Genomic DNA, 23,407 nt, shown 5'->3' with positions numbered 1-23,407 from the left:
TGGGTGCTTATCTGAATAGTATTCTCCTTTTTATATCTTACTTTATGCCATTGTATTGACCAACTCATTTTTTCCAAAGTAGAATTTGGGAAAGGAAACATCTTACTGGTTTCTGCTTTATTTCTTTCCCTCTACAAGCAGCTTGTTTTAAATTTTGATTTTTTTCATTACTAGGACAGCTCATTCAGAAACTCTAAGATGGAAATGTTCTTCCTTTCACCTAATATAAAAGAAGATTAATAATCTATGGAATACAAGTTCTCCCAGAATATAGCTCTCAAACCAAAACATTTATTATCTTGTTGGGATAATAATCTGACAATGATTAATATAATAATATATATTGTCCCAAATACTTTTTATATCTCAAAGAAATGCATATGTTCCTGCCTTTTTTTGGAGCTATGAAAGAAATGCAGATTTTCTAAAAAAGAGTAACTAGCACACCCTGATTACATAAGGAGCAAAAAATGAGAGAAAACGTTTTTTAAAATTTATTTATTTATTTTATCAAGTCCAACATGGTAAAGTTGTTCTTTTAAGGTAAACAAGTTGGGAAACCAAGAGTGAGGCAATGTGGTCTCTGGGGAAAAGCATTACTAGAGGAGTCAGCAATCTCATGCCCTTGTGCCAGCCCCGCATTACCTAACTTGGTGACTCGAATAGTCATGTAATCACAGTAGGTTTCAATTCCCTCCCTGAGCACTATTCCATGCTTTTCTGATAAGTCAAATCTTGCATCATGCTGTGTAATAGCTACCATTTTCTGAGGGCTACCCATCCTGATGCTACAGGGCTCCTTGTCTTTCTGTTCTTTCAGTCCTGAGCAAATGAGTCAGGGTGGTGTGGTCAGTAGCTGTGCCTCATTCACTATTGCACTCAGAACAACTAGCTTTTGCTTATGGCTGAGTAGGTGCCCACCAGAAAATGTGCCCAGTGAATAAGTGTGCCAGGCATCTTGTGATTTCATTCAGCCTTCACACAGACTTGTGAGGGAAAGCCTCACATTACAAATGAGAAGATGGGCCAGGTGCTGTGGTGTACTCCTGTAATCCCAGCAACTTGGGAAGTTGAGGCTGGAAGATCAAGAGATCAAAGCCAATCTAAGCAATTTAGTGAGACCTTAAGCAACACAATGAGACCAAGTCTCTAAGTAAAATATAAAAGAGAACTGGAGATGTGGCTCAGTGTAAGTGTCCCTGGATTCAATTCTTAGTACCAGAGAGAGAGAGAGAGAGAGAGGAAATAGAAGTGGAGAGGATCTTAGAGAGACTGAGTAAATTTCCCAAGCTCACAAAGATGGGATATTTCTGAGGAGGATTTGGAATTCTCCTTGTTATCTCCAAAGCCTGCCTTTGCATTCCCTGCTTCTTCTTAAACAGTAAACGAGGCAGACTAAACATATCACTCAAGTGCCAGTGAATCAGGGGGGAAAAAAAAAAAAACTAGAGAAAGCAAGAAAAAAAGAGAACAAAACTGGAATTTGAATTGTAGGGGGAGGCAGACACCATAATATTTCCAGAGCTCAGGGCATATCAAGGACAGCAATAACTCATGAATGCTGACACGTGAATACTGAGACATGATAATTCATGACTGCTGACACAGCAGTTTCTTCAAGAGTTGCTCTGCTCAAGGGATAAAATATTCATTTCCATGCCTTAGCACCTGGTCTGCTTTTGGGTACATTGCTTAAGAGCTATGTAGTGTGCTTTCTCCATGACACAGGGACGTCTCCCCATCTTTAAGCCTATACATAAAAATAGAAAAGTCTCTTTGCCAGACTGACTGGCTGCCAGATAGATGGCAAACACAGGGCAGATCAATGTCATGTCTCATTTCCAGGAAGTTGACAATGTACCACTTCACTACTCAAGATGATAGGAGGTGTAACAGCTTGGACTTGGACCATTCATTGTTACTAGCTTTAATAGAAAGCACTCTCTAGAACAGCACTAACTGAAATGTAATATGAGCCACAAATACTGGCAAGATACATAATTTTAAATTTTCTTAGAACCACATCAGAAAGTAAAATAAGGGGCTGGGGATGTGGCTCAAGTGGTGGCGTGCTCGCCTAGCATGCGTGAGGCCCTGGGTTCGATCCTCAGCACCCCCCCAAAAAATAAAGATATTGTGTCCACCTAAAACTAAAAAAAAAAAAAAAGAAAGTAAAATAAAAAAATTTTAATTTTGATAATATATCTTATTTAACTCAATATATTCATAATATTTTATGATGTAATCAGTGGGAAAAGGCTTTATTGAGATATTTTGTGCCCTTGTTTTCATGCTATGTCTTTGAATCGGGTATGTATTTTGTATTCACGGAACATCTGGTTGGGAGTAGCCCCATTTCAAATGTCACTAGTGGCTACTGCATTGGACGGTGTAGTTTAGAAATACTGAGAGACTGTGGAAGCCCATGTGGCCAGGTCCTTGGCTAATGCAGAATATATCTGTTTCTTTACGACTTGGAAGGCAGGCCAAGCTGCTGAGAAGAGACCTATAAACAGTTACTTTGTCAGGATTACTAGTTTCTTAAAGTCCTAGAAAGAAATCATCTTGCCACTGAAGCAAGAAGTGGGGTGTTCCAGATCTCTAAATACTCATTTTTACATAATTACTAAGTACTGAACACTATATATAATTAAACTATAAACTTTTTGCTTGTGGCACAGAACTTTGAAATCTAGTAGCAGATCTAGTTAAGGTACTTGAAGTGAGTCATTTTTCAACTCCAGCCTTAGGTTCCTTGTCTCTTAAACAGAGTATCTGGAGCATATCAAAGTTCTCAATCTTGGCTACATGTTAGAATCACTGGGAGAATGTAAAAAAAATAAATGCTCTGGCTTTATCATAGACAAAGAATCTCCAGGGTGGAGCCTGAGGATTGATATTTTTCTTACATAATTCTAAAGTGCAGCCAGAATTGAGAATCACTTACCTAACGCAAACCAAATGTGCTATTTTATTTTTCAGTTTGTGCAGTAGAGCTGGTCCACCTCTAGAAATCTTCCTCAGCCAATTAAGAAATGTGCTTTTTATAACAGACATCTACTATGATAAGTGGTTGAAATACTGAATGTGAAAATAGGATGCAAAATTATCACCCAAGGAAATGCCAAGATGAAAAGAAAAAGCACATGGAGAGATGAAATCAACCAGCCAGGGATAAGATCATTCAAGCAATGATAACTCTGGGGAGGCAAAATGTTCAAGTGGTTCTTCCAAAGTTACTATCCCTGGTTATTCAATCAAGCGCTAATTTAGGTACTGCTGTGAAGGGACTTTACAGATGTAATTAAGTGGTTAGTCAATGGACTTTAAAATAAGGAGATTATCCTGGATTATCTAAGTGAGCCAATGCAATCCTATGAGACTATAAAAGAAGAGGAAGTCAGTCAATGAGATGGGGAAGAAGGGGAAGTAGGGAGATTAGGAACTTGAGAGGGACTTGATCTGCCCTTGCTTCTGGGGACTAGGTAGAAAGCGCCTAGCAATGCAGGCTGCATCTAGGAGAAAAAACCGGCTCCAGGCTAGTAGCCAGCAAGAAAATGAGGAACACCATCCTACAATAGCAAGGACTATACCCAGCCAGTGACTCAAATGAGCTTGGAAGCACAAGGTTCCAGGAGGCAAAGCAGCTCGAAGGATTTCAGTCCTGTGAATGTGATTCACATCAGAGAACCCAACTGAGCCACACCCTCAGGCTTCTCACCTACAGAACAGTGAGATAGCAAGTGGGTGTTGTTGTAAGCCACAAAATTTGTGCCAACTTGTTATGGAAGCAATAGAAACCTAAGTCTCTAAAAGTCTGTTATGGATCTTGAGACTGACTTCCTCAGCATCCATCAGGAAAATAGTAACCCAGCCACTGCTGAAACATGTCCAATGGAGAGAGTTGGGGTTTTTGTTTGTTTTTTTTGTTTTGTTTTTTTTAAGCAGTACATGGAAATTTGGATCCAGAATGGACTTTAGTGATAATCTTGTCTGATCAAATTATGATAACTCATAAAGGATGCTGAATAAATAGGTAGTAAATAATTTATGACTTTTCCCCCTTTAACTAACCAGGATGAGGGTGACTTGACTTGCACAGGAGAACATGTCCATACAGAAACAGGTGCAATAAGCTCTCCTTTGTAGACAGCTTACTGATGGTCTGCCTTAAGGTTATTCAGTTCCCTTGATTCCATATGAAGAGTTGGTAGACAATTTTCACATTCTTGTTTTGTTATCTGAGATTACTCTCTTTCTGGAAAACTAACATACTAATCAGCTGAAATAAAACTGCTTTCCAGTGCAATGAGGAATAAAAGCACACACTGGCATTCTGGTGTGCTGGCCCATCTCCTGAGTTTGGCCATGATAAAGCAGGCCTGAGGTTCTGCCTACCTCTGGGTCAACTGATGAAATTCATTTCTCTAATTCCTTCATAGACAAGAGATGGCCCGAGGGAAAATGGGAAAGCCTAAAAGATCCTGTCTTTATCAGTTTGATGAATTTACATTTCACCTAAATTCCTGGCCAAACCAGGAAATTAAACAAAACAAAACAAAACAAAAATACAGGCACTTTGTCAATGGAAAGGTAAACCAAAACCAAGGTCAAAATCTACAACAGACCAGGGTAGGGGAAAGACAAGGACGCAGAGCCTGTATTTATGGCCAGTCTATCTTTATAACACATTCTTGCAAATCTTGGCTCCAGATAGCTTGTTTTCAATCCTCCTGAATTAAACATTCAATTCCCAGGAGGCTTATGTTTATTCTCCTAGGGGTCCACCGCAGCATAACTCAGGAAATTATAATTCAATGACCTGGCCATATTTCTCCTAAATAAAATGGCTGGTGGAAGAGGGTTGGAACCAACAGCCTGAGCCAAACCCTGAACCACTTATGATTCACAGAGACTGTCCTCTGATCAGGAAATAAAGGGACAAATAAACACTTATTTTTGTTGTTGTTGTTGTTGTTACAATCCATCTGAGTGAAATCCATTATTTCACAACTTGAAGATTAGGAATAAAACATTCATCTTCCCCTGAAATTGAAAAGTGATTCAAGTGAATTTTTTTCACATTTGAATCACTTGATGTCATGTGATCACTTAAAACTTTACTTTCAAAAGGGGAAGGAAACCATAAGAAACCCTCGGGGGTCAGTTCCACATCATATCATCATATAAATGCTGAAGTACCAAAGAGACACGGGGAAATAATACAACTGGATACTCACTGGCATCTAAAATAACTCCTTAAGTTGGCATTTCCTACCAGCCTCTAATCCCCACCTAATGAACAAATGGTCATCTCTTCTATTTCCAATCCTTTTAATGAAGTTGGGGTTCACCCTGTTTCCTGAGCTAGATACAAGTTACTCCATCTCTTCTCACATTTAACTTGTTGCATACAAAGTGATTCTATCTCAGCACTGTCTCTGGAATGTAATGCCTCCTCTTAGAATCCTAGCCCACTGTCTCTTCTCTTCTTTGGACTTTCTACAACCTTCCTCCAGGTAAAAGAAAGTTATTTCTTTACTTTCAAGGCTGCAGCAAGACAAGTCACAAATCTACCTACCCTTCAACATCAATGCTACCTTCAAACATCACACCTTCCTGATTTTTCTCTTCTTTCTTCTGAGGGTTCATCTTGGTATTCCCCAGGACTTAGCATGGTACCTAATATACCAGAAGAGACACCCAGAACAGAGTTTTCGAACAGGAGTTTAGAAGGGGTGAGAGCATGTCTTTCTGTTGAAAGTTCACCTGAAAGCTTCACAGGAAGACAGTGGTGTTGTTCATGCCATCAGGCAAAAAGGGTCGTTTTGATCAGGCTGGATGGAGAGACCCAAAGCCCTATACTTAATCAGCAAAGAGAGACAGCTGCAAACATAAAAGGACAAAGTCTTATTTTCTTTTTCTTCAAAGTGCTCAGACTTTAGAAAACCTCGAAGAAGATGCAACACAGACATGCAATTGTGGTGTCACTTTTTCTCTATAATACTTCCCTAAATGCAAATTTGACTGTTGAAATGTAAAACATGGAACAGAATTTAAACCAAAGTGTTTTCTGATTGCAAGTTATAATCTCTGTTGAGTTTCTCAAAATATACCACCTCTGGAAATTCTCAGAAAAATTAGCCCTTCCCTCAGAGAACAAACTTTGGAAACCCAAATTGTATTTTGATGGTGGTCAGACAAGGAGGAAGGCCGTAAAAGGCTTTGCCTAATAAGAACATTTTATAAGCTCCAGCACTAGAAAAATGTTTTGCTTAGAGTAAAGAGAAAACAAACAGAAATTCAGATGAAAGAGGGCGGGGGCAAGGAATAAAATGTCTACCCTAAGGCAGCTCAGATATTTATGTTTAAAAATATAAAAGCAAGTTATGGAGGGAAACCTAATTATCAGCCCTTTAATCAAAGTTAACAGTAAGGGAATACTAACCAATAATCCTGCAGATATTCCTGAAATAGAGGCTGGATTTTCATTTGGTTTCCTCCAGGCTGTATAATAAGAGCCTTTTTAATTTTCTTTGTCACTCAGCCACATATAAAAGAAGATCACAATGCACTGACTTGGTAAAATCAGGCAGAGAAGTAGGATTGAAGAGGTCATTCCATGGAAGTTTCTTGGTCACCGCTTGGTATGTCTTAATCTTTAACTTTTGGGGGTTGCTGCTTCCATATATGAACCCACTTCGCAGAAGCTCCCCAATCAATTATTCTTTCTCCCTCTTGTACACACACACACACACACACACACACACACACTCTCTCTCTCACCTAGTACCAGAAGAGTAGATTAAATCGCACCAGATATTGCCTTACATAACAAGTTCCCTGACCTTTGCTCAGTACTTCTTTTGGTGCTGCCAGATGAAGTGAAGGCCAGGCCTGGGCAGAAATTTCATGAGGTTTTTATAACTGTGATGGCCAGGTCAGCTGAAAAAGGGCTGAGTATCAGATCTCAATGAAGGCTACCACCTGGAGAGATGGAAGACAGCCATGGGGTTATCTGAATCCAATGCATCTTTCCTCTAAGGAGTGCAAGAACCAAAGCTGAAGTGCCCCCCCCCCCGCCCCCGTGTGTTCACTGGTATTTCACTGAAGTATCCCAAGGACCCAGAATACATTACATTAAGTATTTGTTAACCGAAGGCATAAATGAATGAAGGAATTCCAATCTTGTGGGAAATCCTGGCATACTTAATTTTGAAAACATTTAACCATTTATTTTATCAGTAGTGTGATATAGTTGACTAGGAACTTTTTAGTGTAACCTCCATAATTATTATCCCCCAATACCAGCCCCCTAAAGTCCTAATCAACCAAGAATTTTTTGGTCAATTGAGCAGGAGGATACAGTACTTAGATAATGTGGATTTTGATTCTTTTAAATTACCTTGTAACAGATCTCTCTCTCTCTCTCTTACTCTTAAAAAAAATCATCTGAAGGTACAAAATACTAAATAAACATTTAGCGAATTGCATACATGAGAAATACAAAAAGCAAAGGACTGCTTCCTCTTGGGAGAGTTGTCATAGTCCTTATGGCTGTTTGCATGGTTAGAACAGTCGTAATGGTTCACACTGAGTGTGGACTCAGGGAGTTACTGTACATGCAAGAGTGTATATGATGAATACTCCTGTGTCTGACCAAGAGTCCTGACCACACTACCAACACAAGAAGGCTACTCATGATCCATGACAGCTGCCAGAATTGGTAGGGCATTTTGCTGGTGATGAGGCTCTTCCTGCCTGGTTAGCTTTCTTATATTTGTATGCAATAAAACATTCTGTGGCATTCGGTACATACAAACCCTTTCGAAAACAAGAAAGTCTCAAGAGGGGAAGTTATTTGAATAGTTCAGTTAATAATGACTAGACTTTAAAAATCTGCTGATTCTGAGTTGTGGTTAATATGTTTTGAAATCATAGGTTGGAGGAGTAGAAACTGTCTGCCTGACCAATGCCTCTAAAGCATACTTCCAAAATAAAACCTTGTATCCAGAGTTTGCATATAGGTCCCCATCCTCACTTGGACTTGAGGAATGGCCTCCTAACACCTGGTTAAAGATCTCTCTAATACATTCTACACACACACACACACAACACAAAGTCATACAAATGAGAAATAAAATCTCTACCATGATATCCCTCTTAAATGACTTTTCCTTGCTCATTGGATTAATACCACAATCTGTAATGGGATCCAACTAACATTTACTAGTTCTTCCCAATATTCACTCTCACACTTCCAATAAGCAGTAAAATCCAGTGAAAGACATTTTACAGTCAACATTGCAGTTAACTGTGGTCACATGGTTAAGTCCCAGCTAGTGAAGCATGGGTAGAGCATCATATGCATCTTTTAGGGAAATGAATGCATCCCTCCACTTCATCTTCTCCACTCCTGCTGGCTTGGATATTGATCACTGAACAAATGAATGAGGGTTATCTAGACCTGTCAACACTTCTGGAAATTACTCTGAAAATGAATACTAGGTGAACGTTAATACACAGACAAAGGACCAACTGGCTCGTGGTTTTATAACTAAGCAGCCTAGACTTCATAGCTATTCTTGCAAGAGAAAGATCTTTTCACCTCATTTTTCAGACTCTAGTCAAAGGGGATTGGTCTTATGGTTTAGATATGAAGTGTCCCCCAAAACTTCATGTGTGAGACAATGCAAGAATTGTGATAACTATAGGCAGGTTAAGTTGTGGCTGAAGGAAGTAGGTTTCTGGGTGTGTGCCTTTAGGGTTTCTAGTTTGTCCTTGGTGAGAAGGGATCTCTCTGCTTTCTGGCTGTCATGTCCTGAGCTGCTTTTTTCTGGCACACGATTTTGCCATGATATTCTGCCTCACCTTGAGGCCAAGATATATAATTGGATGACCATGGACTGAACCTCTGAACCATGATCCAAAATAAACATTGCCTTCTTTAAGTTGTTCTTGCTAGGTCGTTGATCATAGTGATAAAAAAAAAAAAAAAAAAAAAAAAAAAAAAAAAACTAACTACAACAAGAGGGGGAAAGTAGCCTCACAAGACTTGTGTAAAGACATAACCTAAAAACTTTGATACCCTATAAAGAAAGAAAATGTACCCAAATGCATGATGTTGTGATATGACTTTTTATGATCCTTAGGAGATACCTTTTCCAAAGGAGTTACAAATCCTTTTAGTGTCCTGGAAGCAGAAATATTTGGAACTGTTTGAACTTGTGAGTAGTTTTACTGGGAGACTATTGAGGCCCACAGAAGTAAGAATCCTTGTCACACAGAAATATTCTATTAGTCTAATAAAAAAAAATAGGTGACATTCTATTCCACCTTACCTCAAATCAAATTCCCCAAATTAGGGTCTTTATCAAATAAAACTAATGGTTAGACTAAGATTAGAAAAGTGAAGAACCTCAAGATAAAGATAACAAATTGTGTATTCTCTTTTTAATAAAATTCCTAATTTAAAAAAAGGGAAAACAGAAACCATATAAAAAGTTCTTTTTTGTTTGTTTTTGATTTTTAACATTAATTTCTTAAGTACCTTCCAAATATATTGCCACCTTTTCTAAGAATTGCTGATTTAAACAATTCTTTTTTGACTCAAGTAAAGTCAGCCTGGCTTGGCTAATTTTAACTGATTAGATAAAGAATAAAGTTCAATATCAAAAAGCAAATCAATAGGAAGCAATTGAAATCAGATGTTGGGTAACCAAAAACTCTGTAAGCTTGAAGAAGTTTCAAGGGAGAGGAAAGGGAGCTCGAGGACATTACAAAATAATCCATGAGGGATCCATGATGTATGGAGAGAGAGAAATACACATGAGGATAGCTCAGCACAGCAGCAGAGATCTGGTATCTTTGAGAAAATCCCCTTTATATGGAGTTACCAGGTAGTATTCTCTTCTTTGCCAGCTGAAGGAGAATACTATGCCTCCTATTACCCCCAAACAGAAACAAAATAAACAAAAACAATAAACACAACATTTAAGTTTTCTTTAATTAATATTTCGTGACATGCTTATTACTGCCCATTCAGAACACTATTTTTCCACCTCTGAGTTCAACCTATTCCTAGGCTGAGAAACTAATATAGATAACAAAATGCTCTCCACTTTAACGTTTAAATGTATGCATTAAAATGATCAGTTAAAGGAAATGATCACTTAAAGGAAACTTTTTGATGCTCATTTGTACACCTATGTAGACCCCATAATTTTTATTTTTAAGGTCTGACAGTCAGAAAAATTTGTAGGTCACTGATACAGACTCTTTCTGCTCTTTCAATGTTATAAATAATTTCAATAAACATCTCTTGGGCTGTATTTCAATTTATTGCCTAATGGTTGCTTCCAAGAAGCAATGGTGCTGCATAAAAAGTTAGAACATTTATGTGACTTTTTTGTAGATATCACCCAATTACTTTCAAACTGCCCTAATTTAGACTCAGGCCAGACAAGTAAAAAACACTTCAATTTCACTGTTATTTTATTAGCAAGATTTTTCTTTCCCTCTCATTATTAATAATTTAATAGATAAAAGTGATTTGCCATTGTTTTTATTTATAATTGTTAGAGAAATAATGAGACTGAATATTCTTTAAAATATTTACTGTAAACTATCTATGTATTTCTTCCCATTTTTTTCCAAATTATTTCCTGCCATCTTTTCTTCTGCCTTTTTATGCATATCTTTTTAAGGAAGGCATCTTAATAATTCCTTAGAGATGAGGGGACACCAGGAAGGGAAAAATAGGAGAGAATATTTTAATCTGTTTGATTTTGCCAAGTTGACATCAGCCAGCCTTTAAGCTTTTATCTGTCACTTGATTTTTGAGACCAGCTTCCTGATGAAGTATATTAACCTTAAAAAAAGCTTTTAAATGTAACCAATGCCAGAATTGCCGGCCAACGTGGCACTGCAAGTTTATACTTTGAACTTCTCTTCCTTTGTGCCAAACCCTGCAATAGTAGGTTTATTTTACTTTTTTACAAAATTAAAGAATGGATTAAAGTTCCAGGTTAAAAGCCTGGAGTAATCACTGAGGAGTTTAAATAAAAAGTAAATCTATCAGAAGGCATCAAGATATAGAAAAAAATTTAAAAGTACTTCAAATACAGGCAAATCACCTATTAAGGAATTCAAATGGACTGGTAGATTTTTCTTCAGCAACAACAAGTGTCAGAATGTAAATGAAAAGCTTTAAAATGATAGAGAAATATCATCAATTCATAATTTAATACCCTACTAAACTATCACTGAAGACTAAGTAAATTAAGACAGTTTCAATTTAAAGACTCTCATTTAAGTAATGGCTAAAGGAGATATTTTTGTAAGAAAACAGGAACGATCTTAAATTCATCATAGAATACTCTCCTCTTATAAAAACAAAAACAAAAAGTCCTCTTTCCTGACTTTTCTATTTATTTGTCCCTGAAGTGATTGACTTATTTCTGTACTTCTCCCTAAATCTAAACTTGGAAAATTTTTCTATATTCCTTTCTCTATTTCTCTTTGCCTGTTTTCTTAAATCCATCCAAATCAGGATTCATTCTCCACCACTTTAGTGAAATAGCTTTTGCTGTAGTCATAAATTCTAGTGTTTATTTTTGATGTGTGTGTGTGTGTGTGTGTGTGTGTGTGTGTGTGGTACCAGGACTTGAATTCAGGGGTGCTTAACCACTGAGCAACATCCCAAGCCCCTTTTATTTTATATTTTGAGATAGGGTCTCAACTAAGTTGCTTAGGGCCTCACTAAGTTTCTAAGGCTGGCTTTAAACTTGCAATCCTACTACCTCAGCCCCTTGAGCTGCTAGGATTACATGCATGTTCCACTATGCCTGGCTAGAGGTTAATTTTTAATCATCTTTGAACTGTCAATACAGTTGCTATAGTGTATCACTTCCTGCTCTTTGAAACACTATCTTAATTTTATATCTTGGTCACCATTCTTCATTAATTCTGCCATCTTACTGTGTCTCCTTTTGTTCTGTTTAACTGTATCCTCTTCATTTTTCCAATCACTTAGCACTGAAGTATTCCCCAGGAATCATTCTCATCCCCCTCTTTCTACACTTCCCGCTTCGATGATCTCATTCAATATCTTGACATTAACACCACATACATGATGGTGTTGTCCAAATAAGCACTTCAGTCCAGACCTCTTACATAAACTATAGACTCGTGTATTCAATTGACTAATAATTCCCCTGGATGTTTTGATAGGTATCTCAAACTTACAAATCCTTAACCAAACCTTTGATTTTACTCTCTTAAGTGGCTCCTCCATAGTCTTCCACCATTCTCTCACTCATATCTCATAACCAATATTCCATCAACTAATCCTCTCAGACCCACCTTCAAATTCCATACAGAATATGAGCATTTCTTGCCATCTTTATCTCCCTCATACAAGCCACCAATATTTCTTACCTGGATTGTTACAAGAACTTCTTAATTGGCTTACCTGCTTATTGAATCTATTTATCTCCAATACCCAAAATTATCTCAGTGAAACAAGAACCTATCACTTCTATGTTTAGTACCCTGTCATGTAATATCATCTCCCTTAGAGAAAGTGAGGAAGTGCTTACCACGATCTCAAAGTCTTATCTGACATTCCCCCACCCACTATGTCTGCCTCCATCTACCACCACATGCTTTTTGCTCATTTTGCTCCAACAAAATTGGTCTCTTTGATGTCCCTTGAAGACCCCAAACAGAACATGCTGTCCCTTCTGCTTGGGATACTTTTCTCCCAGACTTCCTTGAAGTATTAATTCAAATGTTACTTTACCTGTGAACTCTTTCCTAACAACTTGGATAAACAATAGTCTTTATACTACTTTGTTTTCCCCATAGCACCTGTCTTTACTTGGTATATTATACATTTATTTGTTTGATTTTTTTTTCTTCTCTTCTCTTACTACAATGTCTATTATGTGAGTTTGGGGACTTGGTCTATTTTTCTTACTGCTGTATTTCCAAGCACCTACAAACCATAGAAAAATCCAATAGGACACATGCAATAAGGATATACTGGTGCATAGACAAATAGAGAAAAGAAGGGGTGGGGGGTAAAACATGATGGTTAATGCAACTAAATATTGCTTGTAAAAACAATATGAACCACATTTGCTGTTGACCAGAAAAAGATGAAAATAAATTCTAGGCAATAAAACCAAGGAGAATAGTAGAGGCTATCTCCAGGGATAATTATAATATGCTAAATGTTCTGCTTTGTTTGAGAGAAGAAGATAAAGTATGTGAAGTGGGAACACTGATATTGCCTGATGGGGAGTGTGCAGGCTGAAAGGTACATGAGGTCGTGCATGGGGTGAGCACGGGGTTGTAGAATTCTGTAGTTGGTGAGGGAGGGCATCTACACCAGGAGGACTGGGTTGGACAAAGTAGAGCCCCCAAAGAAACTTATCGTACCGCTTAGAAAAGTGACAGGCTTCCTATAATTTAGAAATGAGAAATTTAAACTTATGCTCTGTGAATATTTTCAGTCTCAATAGGCAGAAAATGGAGAATCCTTATTGCTAGAGAATTATAGTCCCTGACTTAAGATAGCTATACTTGCCATTTTTAACTTTATGATGTGTGAAGATGATATGCATTCAATAGAAACCAAACTTCAAATTTTGCACTTTGATCTTCCCCAGGCTAGCAATGTGATACAATACTGGAGCAAGGTTGGGCAGGGAGCCTCAGCTCCCAGTTAGATGCAAGATTACCAGGGTAAACAACTGACCCTCTACTGTGCTGCACTGTGGGCTATGCTGCTAAGCTGGGATGCTCAGTAAGCAGGTATACTAAATGCATTGTCAACTTTACATTTTCCATTTATGATGGATTTGGCTGGACATAAGCACATCATATATCATAAAACAGATGTCAAAGAGCATCTATATTATATTCAAAATAAATATAAATAATAATATTTGTAATTAAAGTAAATGGAAATCTTTGTATTCTTTATCTTCTTAAAGAGATATTTCTGGAAAGTAATTAATTTAAGGCAATACTAAGAAAAAGTGATCCTACCAAAATATGCTTCAGGACTTTCTGAAAGAGAAGGAGAGAGAGAGAGAGAGAGAGAGAGAGAGAGAGAGAGAGAGAGAGAGAGAGAGAGAATGTACTTTTTTAGGTTCTTCTAATCTGAATTCTCTGTTTCTACACCATTGTCTGTACTTTTTTCTTCATCGATGTGTAGAAATGTGTACGCAATCTAGCAGATACTCTAATGTATATGCTTATATTTCATACTTATAAAGGAGAGAGAGAGAGAAAGAGAAAGAGGGAGAGAGAGAAAAAATGCCCAAACACATTGGGTTCAAGTCAGATTTAGATCAGGAAAGTAAGGCTATTTTAATATTGATAGATCAAAAAGACCTATCAATACAATCAACTCACAATAATATTTAAAAGATGCATGTTTATTCTAACATGCTGAAAAAACATTATTTATAATTTAATACCTATGGTCAATTGTTAATAAACTACAAATAGAAGTTTTCTTAATGTGATAAAAATATGCCACCCCAAAAGCTTACACTTAACAGCATATTTTAAGAGAGACCTTTGAAGCATTCTCAGGATCATGCAGTACAAGATAAAAATGCTCCATGTCAAGGTGTGGAATTTACATGGTATGGCACTTTGTAGGGATAGGAATGTTGAAATCAAAGGAAAAGGGGAAACGTAGTCTAGCAAATATGAATGCACATACCAGATCTTAGTATATAAAAGAGGAGGATTACAAACAATGGAAAAAGAATGAACTATTCAGTAAATACTGTTAAGACAAATAATTTATCATATGGGAAAAAACAGATCCATGCTTTATACCACACATAAACACAAATAAATAAAATCCTGATCAATTAAAAGTCCATAGATTTAACAAGAAACTTTCAGCAAATTAAAGTAATTTAGAGTTCAGAAAAAGTTTATATATAATATGACCATGGAGGAGAAAGTGATTTCTTAAGCAAGTCATGAAAAGTAGAGCAACAAAAGAAATCTAATCAGGTCAAAACTTTAAAATTATCTGTTAAAATATGTTACAAACAAAATTAAAATATAATCAATAAATGTGGAGACAAATTTTTCAATAAATATAACAAACCATTATATGTATGAAATATAAGCATATACAGTAGAATATCTGCTAGATTGCATACACATTTCTACACATCAATGAAGAGAAAAGAACAGACAATGGTGTAGAAAAAGACAATTCAGATTAGGAGAAACTCAAAAAGTACATTCTCAACTTTATGAATAATCATCATGATGAAAATTAAAACAGTGAGATAGTGACTTTCACCCACTGACTAGTAAATAATTAAATCTGATCATAATCAAATATCAGTAATGATCTGGGAAAGGAGGTTCTCACATGCTGCTGGTAGGAATGCAAATTGGTATGGCCACTTTTTGAGAGCAACTTAGCAATATCTAACAATCATGGAAAAGCACACATCCTATTACACAGCAAGATCATTAATAAATACATCACAAAAACTATCACCTGTGTCCCAAGGAAAATGAATAAGGATGTGTATTTCAGCATCATTTGTTTTAGTTAAAAATTAAGTCAATTTGAATTTCAGTCAGTATGGCAATGAATATATAAACTGTATTTTCATAAGATAGAATAACATATTACAGTCTTTTAAAAAATGAATAAGGTTATATTACAACAAGGGTAAATTTTTTTAAACAAAATATTTGGTAGTAATACTAGCCATTTCTGGATTATTATATTATACAAGTACAGTGCAATAAACATTTTACAATCCACAAATATTTTTTCATAACAAGCATGTTTATATATGTAGTAAAAATAAAAAAAAGTATTAAACAGGATGCAATCAATACCAGTACACAAGGGTTGTTTCCTCTGGGTTGTAGAGGAAGGTAAAATGGGAGACTTCAAATTTTTACATGTAATTTTTATTTATGTTTTATGTATTCAATTGGGTAGCATCATTATTTATTGAAGCATCCTTTGCATGTTAAAAATAATAGCACTACCAAACAAAATAAGAGTAACAGATCCATACCCAGAGTCAGGAACAAGAAGTGCATAAACGCTACACAGACAGAAAGATAGGAGAGGTTCTGACAGCTTTCCACATGCAGCTCATATGTCCCTATGCCCACCCTCAGAGGGATGGGCTAGAATGGTTACTCAGGGGAGTTCTGGTCAGACAAGCCATGACTCTCACCCATATCCCCGACCTCCACCCCAGGAGTCCATAGGGAACCCACACAAGACTTACTGTTGTATGACTAGAAAGAAGAGCTTTGTCTCAGTTTTTAAGCTGAGGAACATTTCTTAATAGATTTCAGAGTAAAAACACAGATTGAACCTTCTAAGAAGACATATGTGATATTGCACAGGCTGGATCCCATCACAAGGTTTCCCAAAGATCTGGTGCCAGCAGTCTGATTAACGCAAAAAAAAAAAAAAAAAAAGCTGTTTTTCTCAGTAGCCTAAGTACTCCAATGAAAAATTCTGATTAAGGCACGTGATGATCAAAAATGTTTATCAATCTCTCTCCTGCAAGTCACAAATAGACCAACAAGATCTTGATGAACTGAATGAGAGAGAGTCACATTAGTCACCTTGAATTGCAACAAATAACTATGAAAGGGCTAGCAAATGCTTATTGAAACAAGGACCAAAACATATTTTACAAACTACAGTGAGATTCAGCTGGTGGAAGAACATCAAATTAATATTACAGTAACTATAAAAAGCAGCACAAGGCCGAATCACTGGAAAGGACATAGAGATCCTGAGTGAACTTCTTACATTTGTGGTCACCTGAGTTCCTACGGGCAAACAAGACAGAAACCTACACTGACTACCTCTGATTATAGAGAATATCCTTATGAAACCTGCAAGCAACTTTCTTTTTCTGCTACTAATATCTGGTATTATTGAGAATTAATTCGGAAGTCTCCTGCTGAGACTTGCTTCCTTAGAAACAGAATCAGCTATTTAAATGATTTTGCTTTTATTATTCCAAAACAGACATCCATTTGTATTTCATTTCCCGCGTATATTTATTTTGCATGTCACATAGTACTATCCAACAGAGCAGCTTCAACTGCTTATTGAGAAACTCTCTATGTAGTTGTTCTCTTTGAAAGAGGTGTGAAAGAAACAAAAGAGTAGTTGCCTTAGTTTGTGCCAATAATCTATCTCTAAATATGGCACATGTTGAGCAGAACTGGCACACCTTGAATGTTAAAATGAGTCCAGCAATAGTAGTACTTTCCAAAGCTCCAACTGAGGTGTATCAGTTATCTAGAAAATTTTAAAAAGTCCTGTTAATTTCTTCCTCTTGAAAGGATAACAGCTTTTTGCTCTTTTGAGTTCTGATGTAGTCCTCAGTTTATGATTTAAAAGGCAGAGTAGGCAGGTAGATAAGAACACCATAGTTGCCATTCTGAGTTACAATCATGGCTCATCCTGCTCTTTCAACTAAAGTGGTAATGACAATTTTGTAAAATAGTGTGTGTTTTCTTCCATGATGACAATTTAAAGGTAAGTCCTTCTGTTCATTCATGAATATTTGACTGAGTCGTCCTCATGAGCATTGGATTTTGTCAGTTATTACTTCTAAAACTGAATTGCTATGTGCAATTTTTCTTCTTCCACCAAAAATTTAATTCAATTGTGTTGTAACCAGTGTTCAAAGGTGATTTGATTTTTTACTCCCTGTCCCCACCTCCCATACAAATGTTAACTCTGGGTTGAAGGATATGTTAGTTAATTTTTTTTTTTGGTCCAGATCTTTTATTTTTTTTTAACAAGAAACCCACAGTGAAAAAGCCAAAATAATGTCTACATGCTTCCTGATAGGTAAAAGTGCTCCATTTTAGAAGTTAAGACAATTTAGGTCAGCCATCAGTCCTGGAGGTTATTGGATACCACACTTAAATTTTTAAAATAATTTAAGTGATTATTGTAACCTCCCATGTTGGGGTGTGTGTGTGTGTGTATAAATATATATATATATATATATATATATATATATATATATATATATATATATATATATATATATATATTTTTTTTTTTTTTTTAATTTTTATAGGAATTTTTTGTAATTGATAAAAGAGCTCCTGTCAGGAACCACTAGCTATATGTTTGTTAGTTAATTTTGATAGTGTCAATCATTTACAACCTTTACACATATCAAACGACCACACTGAACACTAAACATATACAACCTTAATCTTCCAAATGCACCTCTATAAAGTTGAGCAAAGAGTTTTGTAAAAGTAAAAAAAAAGAAAAAAAAAGTAATTCATCTTTAAATTATTCCCTTTCAATTTCTATTTCCATTCTGGAAGAAGTTCACTCTATTTCCTTTTAGTGCTACATTTAACTTAACTCAGGAGAAGAAGATATGGGGCCAGTGTAAGAAAAGGAATAATGACTGAAGAGTCCCTTGTAGGTAATAATGGAATACTTAAAATCATAGATCCTATATTGTAGCACTGGAAAGAATGAGAAGAGTGTATATACTTCATAAATCTGACTTGGACAAATAGGGCTTTTTCCTTATAGATGTGAAACCCACTGAAGCCTCAACCAAGCCAACACTAAGTGATCTAACCAAGAGTTAAGCTATGTCCATATCACAGGCTTCAGTTATACAGGGTTTGTGACATCTACTTTATGCATAATGTCAACAGACTTGGCCAGGGGACTCTTTCATCTGAGCAGTTGTAAAAAAAAGTAGGAAATGGGCTGGGGATGTGGCTCAAGTGGTAGCACACTCTCCTGGCATGTTGTATCCACCGAAAACTGAAAAATAAATATTAAGAAATTCTCTCTCTCTCTCTCTCTCTCTCTCTCTCTCTCTCTCTCTCTCTCTCTCTCAAAAAAAAAAAAAGTAGGAAATGGTCAAAGTAGCCTGCAATATTTGATATGCCAGAAAATGATGAGATGACCAGGATTTTAACAAGTAAAGGAGAAATGTAAATTTGAACATCTTGATATATTGCTTACTTGTATTTGTCATCTGACTGTGATCTACAGCATCATTAGATACTCTTCCTAATTGCACAAATGGGCCATCCAGTCTGAAATCCATTGCAATAAACCTCAACTGAATTGTTCTATTTAACTTGCTTTGTAAACAGACACTACAGTCTTGAAAGACACTAATGTGTGAAAAGATTTTGCTGTAATCCTGAAGAGTGAATTTGTCTCTCTGCCCATTTTCGGGACTGCTGCCAGAGTCCTGGTTGGTCTTCCTGTTTTCCATCTAAAAAGCTCTGTCTTCTCATTCCTTACGTCCCAGAGGGAAATAGATCTAAGACTTTAGAAGCAAGACCTCATATTTTTCTCTTCTATATCTTGCATAATGCCTGCAAAATTATAGGCTCTGATAAAATGTTGATTTTTTTTTCCTCTCCAGTAAACAAGGCCGTAGTTGAATAGAAGCATAACCAACCTCCTCACCACAAGGTGCACCATCTTTGGATTTTATGACTCTTCTAAAACAAGATAAATAACCTTCAGAGTGAGACAAGTTGCCCAATTAGCAATCATTATAACGGGAACAAATCTTGGCAGATGAGAACCGTGATGATTGGATTTTTTTTCGGGATCAGCTGGGAATGGTTCTATTAAGATCAGAAGTATTATATTTACCACTGTATTTAAACAAAAGTATTTGTGATTTCAAGATAAGCAAAATACATCAGTCTCACTGCTACACATATGCTGATCACCATAACTAATATCATTGCCAGAGAGAAAAAAGTGGTAAAAATGAGAAAAAGACTGATCAACCAAAACTGAATGTATCTGTATTCACATGGTCACTTTTAACCTTCAAATAGAAAGAGAGTATTTCAAGAGACTGCTGAAAATGGAAAATGTCTATGACATTTCTTCTGGTATGTACTAACATGCATAAATTTGTTACATAATGGTGAGAAAAAAAATGTTTGATATATGAATGTTTTTTTTCTAGTGTCAACAGAAATTTGGCAGTCAGCATTCACCACCCCTTACACACAAAGTGGCTCAATCAAACACTGGCCTTTTCTTACAAATCTGGTAATCTGTGTCTCTTTAATAGAGTAATGGAAAGGATGTTTTCCTGTGTGCAATACAAAAGTAGAGAACAATGGAGTGTTTACTTTGGCCCAGGAACTTTACACAAAGGTCCTGTCCATGTTCCTGTATTATAAAATCCTACTAATAAATTAATAACACCCAAAAAGTCCAGCTGAGAAGAGCTGTGACTTTAACTTTTCTATTTAGCCAAAATCTTTAATTTGGGAGAATGCAACAGGCTTTTAAAAATCATTTTTAATTAGCTAGCAGAATCCATGAAAATGCCAGAAACTTTTCATCCCAAACCATTTCCAGAGATTGGTTGTCTGTTCCAATTATCGATACAGTTGTAAACTACATAATTGTATTTATATAATTTGTACTCCCAACTCAAGTGACATTTTTCTAAAACAAGAAGTGAATTTTTTTCCCTTTTCTTGCATAAATAGGTTTTCTCAGCAAGGCAAAACAAAAGAAATTAAGTGAAAATCAGCCTAAGTATGAAAAAAATATGTGTCAAGAGTGTCTTTAATGATTTCAAGTAGATAAGCTTTTGGCAGATGAAAATCATTAACAAGAGAAACTCCAAGAATTTTTAAAAATGTGTCAGAAACACGTTAGAGAAGATCTACAGTATAAACAGCTTTATAAACCTGAAGCAAAATTCCAAATGACACCTGGAAACCAGTGCATTAGATGCCTCAAAGGCCTAGAATAAGAAATAGGAATTCGATTATGAAAAAGATACTTGGCCTTGGCAATCGTAGCTTTAATAGTACAAAACAAAGGGAGCCATGTTCCATTTTGTACATCCGAGATGCCATCCTTTAATCTGAGAAGTTTGGAAAGTGGGTCATTAGTGCCCATTGCTGCCCCAGGGAGGAAAATCTTCACACAAAACAAAGAGAGAAAAACATTTGGTTTGAATCAAAGCAAAGATACCTTGAAGAACAATTGATGTTCCTTTCTTCAGGCAAGGAGATTCTTGCCTGGTAAGACTTGATGAGTTCCCTCAGTGGGTTGCTATTTCCATTCTTGAGTTCATTGTGTCCTTCTCTAAGCATTTTTGAGCTCCTATTCCATTTTGTGGAACTGAGATCTAGTGAGAGAAAACTGACAATCAAAACCGAAAAATAAGTAAAAACTTAAAAAAGAAACTGTCAGATGACGTGATAAGAGATGACATGATAAGGAATGACGGAGACCTGGTGGAGCAGATTGTGCGACAACAGGTCAGAGAAGTCCCGTTGGTTGAGCTGAGGTCTGAATGACAAAAAAAAAAAAAAAAGAACCAGCTGAACCAACATCTGAGGGTGTAGCACTTCAAACAAGGGGATAGTTTGGTAGGTGAGGAATCGGAAGGAGAATCAGTGTGGTAGAGGTTGGTGAGCCACTGGCCTTGAACTCCATCACCTTTGATTGCACACACTTAGAAGCCACTGTCACATATTCTTGAAACTTGGTACAAAACAAGGAAATATAAGATTAAAGAAATGCCTTTGCCTCCCAAAGCATCGAGAGGTCTTGGGGTCTTATATGCATAACAATGACCCTATTGCTCTTGATATCAAAAGTTTGAGCTTCATTCCAGTTTATGTTTCATTACTGAGAAATTTGATTTTCTCAAAGTTTAAGGCACAGAGTACATAACAAGCAGGGTAAGGAGTGCAGGATGAGGCAATGAAAGGAAATGCCACTAACTGCCTATTCTCATGAGACTGTTTACCATGAAGTTAATGCCAGAAAGCCCCTCCAGAATCTTTAGGAGATTTGCACAAGTCACAAGTTATCTTGTGATATAATGAAATCTCTCCTGCTCTTAACTCCTGACTCTTTACTATATTACAGCTTCTACAATAGATATTTCAGGATTTGTCTTCTTGCCAGTATTAACCTACATAAATGACTTCCTGTCAGAGACTGTCTCAATAATCATTCTCTTCTCAGTACCTAAGACAGAGCCAGGCACATAATAGATGTTCCTGGGATTGGCTTTGGTTTTATTAGCCTAATATTCCTAAACAGATATAGTAATGATACCCAAATAATGTGATTACTTTGTTTTCACATGTAAATAGTAAATCCTCAAGAATTTGTCTATTGTCTGCCAAAGCAAAGACAGATTGCTTACACATAATGCTTGGCATTGGTAGAATTGGCATTCTACAAATGCTTGTTATCAAGCAGATACTCAGTGATGCTTGCTGAATGCATGCATACATGTCTGAGTGGACAAATCTATGAGGCAAAGCCCAATAAGAACAGCTATACTCATGTTCTATGATCTGGATGAGTGTTCAAAGGTCCATATGTGAAGACCTGGTCCCAGTGTGGTGGCATTGGGAGATGCTATATACCTCACATCATTACAGAGGTAGTCTTGAAAGGGATTCTGGGACTCTTCTCTCTTCTCTCTTTCCTGGCATGAGATGTAAACACTCACTCTGACATGTGTTTCTGCCATGCTGTTGCCACAGTATTGATTTGCCAGAGATCCATATCAATGGGCCACCTGATCTTGCACTTGAAACTCCAGAACTGTGAGCCAAAATAAATCTTTTTTTATTTAATAAGCATCCTGTGTCAGGATGTGACCAAAGTCATCATACATGCATGTAACATGTTATAAGACTTAGGAAGGAACAGATGATCTAATATGAGTATTAAAGAAGACTTCTTTGAAGGTCACATTAAAGAAACAGTACTTGCACTAGATCATGATTATGTGCTGAAATTAAGCCCTGGTCTACATTTTGAAATGTAGGGCTTAATTTCAGCACATAATCATGACCTAGTGCAAGTAGTCAAGAAAGTCAACAAGTGATGGTAGCTGAAGTTGCCTTTGGTAACAGGATAGGTTATTGACAGAATGTGAAGAATCTTCCTCTTTGGAAATCCTTAAAATTAAAACTTTTTATGTGTGTACTGATTGTGTGTGGTCTTGTTTAAAGAAAGAAGAATATACTTGGAGACCCAAATTTGTCTTCTTCCAGCCTTCTTTATCATACTATGATTCTTTTACAAGTCCTAAATACTTTAAATCTAGCAACCAAGCCATTTTTCTGAGTTACACCAGGAAAAATTTAAATGTACTTTATGAGCTAAAAAACAACGCACAGCTCTCATTTTCATATAACTTAGTAAAAACAGCCAAGTGAAAGCTTGGTCAAACTTTCCAAAAAGTTCTGGGCTGAAGACAAGCATGGAAAAATTCAGGCCCAAAGGAGAAATTTCCAGAAATTTAGAAGCAAGTGAAAACAGGGGGTTATAACAGTTCAGTTTTGCTGCCAGGAACAAAGTATA

General features: G+C 36.5%; 1 protein-coding gene across 2 annotated transcripts in view; it reads right to left on the bottom strand.

Annotated features, from left to right (window-relative positions):
* The window catches only part of Ghr (growth hormone receptor), a 251,170-nt gene that overhangs the window by 151,252 nt on the left and 76,511 nt on the right, over positions 1-23,407 (bottom strand). The window contains exon 1 of one of the 2 annotated variants that reach the window (XM_071612699.1): positions 21,047-21,065. The exons of the other annotated variant lie outside the window; for it this stretch is intronic. The gene's annotated coding sequence lies outside the window, so the exon portion shown is untranslated. Of the gene's footprint in view, positions 1-21,046; positions 21,066-23,407 lie in introns of those variants that run through there. 2 annotated transcript variants of the gene reach the window in all.

The sequence above is a fragment of the Marmota flaviventris genome, chromosome 5, assembly GCF_047511675.1.
Source record: "Marmota flaviventris isolate mMarFla1 chromosome 5, mMarFla1.hap1, whole genome shotgun sequence".
Lineage (NCBI taxonomy): Eukaryota > Metazoa > Chordata > Mammalia > Rodentia > Sciuridae > Marmota > Marmota flaviventris.
Note: the sequence above shows the minus strand (reverse complement) of the source record. Positions and strands in the feature narration are given on the sequence as shown.